This window comes from Centruroides sculpturatus, unplaced genomic scaffold (assembly GCF_000671375.1).
Source record: "Centruroides sculpturatus isolate CEXI.00-Female unplaced genomic scaffold, Cexi_2.0 scaffold66, whole genome shotgun sequence".
Taxonomy (NCBI): Eukaryota; Metazoa; Arthropoda; class Arachnida; order Scorpiones; family Buthidae; genus Centruroides; species Centruroides sculpturatus.
In genome coordinates this window covers 7134-11522 of record NW_019384408.1, presented here as the reverse complement: position 1 = coordinate 11522, position 4389 = coordinate 7134, and the positions used below count along the sequence as shown (strand labels likewise).

Here is a 4389-nt window from a genome sequence, read left to right as displayed (position 1 = left end):
AAAATTTCAAAGGAATCGGTAGGAACAAACGAACATTACATTTTTATTTATATAGATAGATAGAAGATGATCCGCTTTAGTTCATTTTCACAGAAAAGCGTAATGCCTCGCAGAAAAGCAAACTTAGGGCGTCGTACTCGTAGCGCCATCTGTTGGACATAAAAGCCTTAACCTAGATTATATATTTTAATTTATATGAATGTTTAACGGAATAATATACAGCCTATGTCCACCCTGAGGTTCCATTTTAAATATTGGTGAAAGAATTTTTGAAATCGGATGAGTAGTTTCGGAGATTACCTGCTGCAACGAAACTTACATACATACAAACATTATCTCTTTATATATTAGTATAGATATAGATGTACATAATATTTAATTTTTAAAACATTATTAAAATATTTAATTCCTCATTTAGATAACAATGATACCAGAATAAATGAATCATGCTTTGGAGAAAGTACTCATATACTGAAAATGAAATTTTTTACAAAATATACTAATTTGAACACAGAAAGCAATTGGATTAAAAGGTAATTTAAATATTAAGGTTTTTTCATGTTACATTTATTTATATGTCTAAGTAATAAACTATATTTTTGTAAGATTTTTATTCAGTTTTAAAATGAATTTATCAGTAAAATTTTGTTGATATATATTTATAACTGAGTTTGAGAGGGGAGGGATCGTTGGGTTGAGAGAAGCCAGATGGTCATCTTGCTGAATAGCCCACCACCTAGGTTATTTTGACAATACTGTGAGGAAGTGTTGAGACCAGTGGACAAGAGAGAGCTCATATACATGGTGTCCAGGCTCAGGACACCCTTGGCAGACTACCTGCCTGACAGGACTGCTGGATCCCCAACAAGCATGCACATAGACAACCATATTGTTGTCTTCAATCCAGACACAGGTGTTGCCATCAGTACAGGTTTACACACATTTAGTGGAGCACTCCCTCTGACCTGTAGCATTAAATGCTACTGGCTTGAGGTACTCCTCTTTTAATTAACCTGCTTCGCATATTCTTTGCAGGTCATCAGTACAGGTTCCCATGTCTGTCGATACCATGTTAAGGTGCCTGAGTGAGGAAAATATGGCATTGCAGCTGCCATTACATGTGCTACTGTTGACAGCCCCCCTCTGTCACTTCCATTTTGAGTGGTATCACTCCCAATGGGATTGGACCACAACAAAATGGAACCAGTTTGTCTACAGCAACGAATCCAGATTCATTCAATTGCCTTTGCAAGATGACCTTAATATGTCCTTATTTTATACTACAGTCGAGTCCACATAAGTCATCATAGGTATAACTTGACACCGTCGGTTAAATAGTCAGTTTTCTGTGGTCCTGGCCGACTTACATAGGCATTAATGTTAAAAAGCTCTGGTTTGCTTGACACCGTTTAACTAGTCACCACTGGATAAATTGACACACTTTTGCTGTTCCACATCATTTAGACATCTGATAAGTTGACTCCCCTCCTGAAAAAAATGAGTTTACACCACATTGTGTGGTGTAAACTCATTTTTTTCAGGATGGGAGTTGACTTATTTATTAATATATATATATTAATAAAAATGCCTTAATATTTTGTGTATTTTTATATATAAAATAATAACAGATAAACAAAAAGAAAATATACAATCTATATCAACATCACAGAAGAATCTGATTTTGCATTTTCTCACGTCAAGTGTTATTTGTAGCATATGTTTCACATTTCTGTTAGAAATGAGTGTCTGAAAGCTAACAATGCTTACACCAAAGGAAAAATACAAACTTGTGTCTGAATTTGAATATAAGAAAACTTCACAAGCCGAATTTGCAGAACAAAAAATTCTTTCAAAAACAACATTAGTGGGAATCCTGAAGAAAGAGCAAATTAAGAATCTTTTTCTTGGATTTTCGTTGCGGCTGTCTTGAAAATGCCAGAGAAAGTCGCCATACAAAGATGTCAAAGATACTCTTGTAAAGCAAATTTGTTCATTGAATCTTCCTGTTTCGGGATCGATACTGAAACAAAAGGCGATGGAAATTGCTGCAGTACTTGGAATAGAAACCAACTTTAGTGCCAGTGATGGATGGTCAGAGAGATATTGTACATTGCACTACTGTATTTTCCTAATTGTAGTATTGTGTTTTTTTTTTTTTTTTCAACTTTGCTTTAGTCGTCATATCAGATAACTCAACACATTTTCACTTTCCCTTGGGGTGTCAACTTATGCAGACTCGACTGTATTTTATTATATTATTTGTCTGCTTAGGACTTAGCGTATTATTAGGAGTTATTATACTAGTGTTCCATTTCTACGAAAGGAGAAAGTCTTATTAAAAAAAAAACAATCACCTGGTATTTCAGGTGAACTACCAAGTGAAAAATAAAGATCGTTTTTTCACCTTGTTTTTTCAATAAAGATAATATGCTAAGTCCTAAGTAGACAAATAATATAATATAATAAAATCCAGATTCAGTTTGTGTACTGATGATGGCCATATTTGTGTCTGGAGGCTCCGTGGTAAATGCTTCAATCCTGTCTATGCTTTGGAGCAGCACACCACCCCTGCAGCTGTTGTGATGGTCTGGAGTGACATCACAAACAATGGCTGGTCACCTCTTCTAGTGATCCAAGGGGCCATGACAGCCCAGCAGTATGTTAGTGACATCCTGCAGTCACATATGTTGCCTTTCATGGCAGGGCTCCCATGAGCCATTTTTTAACAGGGCAATGCTCGACCCCATAGCAAGAGTGTCTCAGGACTGCCTCTGTCATATTGCCACACTTCTCTGGTCTGCCCGGTACCCCGATTTGTCACCAATCAAACATATCTGGTTCACCAAATTAGACAGACTAGGAGTTTGGCCGAACTAGAGGACCACTTGCAACAACTGTAGACTGAGATGCTGCTGGACATCATATAGCATCTGTATGCCTCCATGTCTGCCTGTATCACCTCATGTATTCACACTAGAGGTGGCTCAACAGAGTACAGTACTAGAATCTCCTTTCATTTGTAGTTTTTCTTACAATAAATGATCCTTTTGCTTTTATTTTGTAATCACTTACTTGTATTGCTGTTACACTCACACATTTACAATTTTGTTAAATTCCAACTCCTTGGTGCACTAATTATGGTAACAAGTGTATAATGCATATTAAACACATTTTTTTTAATATTTGTTTTATTTATTATTATACAGGGTATCTGAGAAAGATCTTTATTATTATACAAATTCATAACACGAAAACAAAAAACAAAGCAGCCTGTTGAAATATGGTTTATGGCAAAAGAGAAAATAAATCAGAAAGTTTTTTATTATCATAAATTTAATAAACCTCTGAATTCCACAGACTCCTACAGAACTTTTTTTTCTAACCTCTTCCGCTGCTCAATGTTGAAAGTGGCCATAATCTTTCAAGTGCTAAACATTTCCACTGTTTTTAAATTTCTGTATCTAAGCATAAATTGAAGAGACACTTTGTGATGTCTTTTCATACTTCCTGTGATACTTTCTTTGTACAATTATGGTGATTTTGTTCAGCTAACCACAATATGTCATATTTTTTCCAATATTGTCATCATTTTTAATTCTGCACATTGCTAGCAGTGTTATAAACATTTATGCTAAAAACTTTTTGAGTTATTTTTTTCTTTTACTGCAAACCATTTTTCAATAGACCACTTCATTTTTATGTTATGAATTTATATAATAATAAAGATCTTTCTCATGCACACTATATAATAGAACAGTATTATATTCATTTGAAAAGTTAAATTTTGACTGTATATGACTATATATTTATCACAGAAAAAATTAATGATTTTTGCAATTTCCAAGATTCCTCAGTTTTAAACAAGATTTTTTAGAGAATTTTTTTAACAATATTAAAAAACAATCTTATTGAAATTACATTTTATGTTTATAGTACTTAAAGTATAATATTGTTAACTGTTATATGTTAAATATGTTAACTGTAATATAGTTTATTATGTTTAATAATTAATTTAAATTTATTTGTTACATTTAATTAAATTATTATTGAAATAAAGTACGTAATGGAGTTAACTTTAAGATTTTTGTAACTTAAATGATTATTAAGAATTGATAGAATTAAATAATAAATTAAAATTAAATTTTTCAGTGAACCTTTGTATCTTTTCATTGCAATAAATACAGGAATATTTATTATAAATGTTCAAAATGAAAACATTTCCTATTACAGTTTTAGAGGTAGGCTTGTTCTGCATATTAAAAATTTTTTATTGTTATCATATATTTTTAGGAGTTTTACTTTGTTTCTCTCAGATTTTAAATTGAATGATCAAGAACTTAAATTTCCCACAATTATAAGATCAACTAATATTTTTTATTCAGATGAAAC

General features: G+C 32.5%; 1 long non-coding RNA gene across 1 annotated transcript; it reads left to right on the top strand.

Annotated features, from left to right (window-relative positions):
* Positions 1 to 416: 416 nt before the first annotated feature.
* Positions 417 to 4389, top strand: LOC111618934. The gene is made up of 3 exons (XR_002755656.1): positions 417 to 533; positions 4150 to 4238; positions 4314 to 4389. It is a non-coding gene; the product is annotated as an uncharacterized LOC111618934 (long non-coding RNA).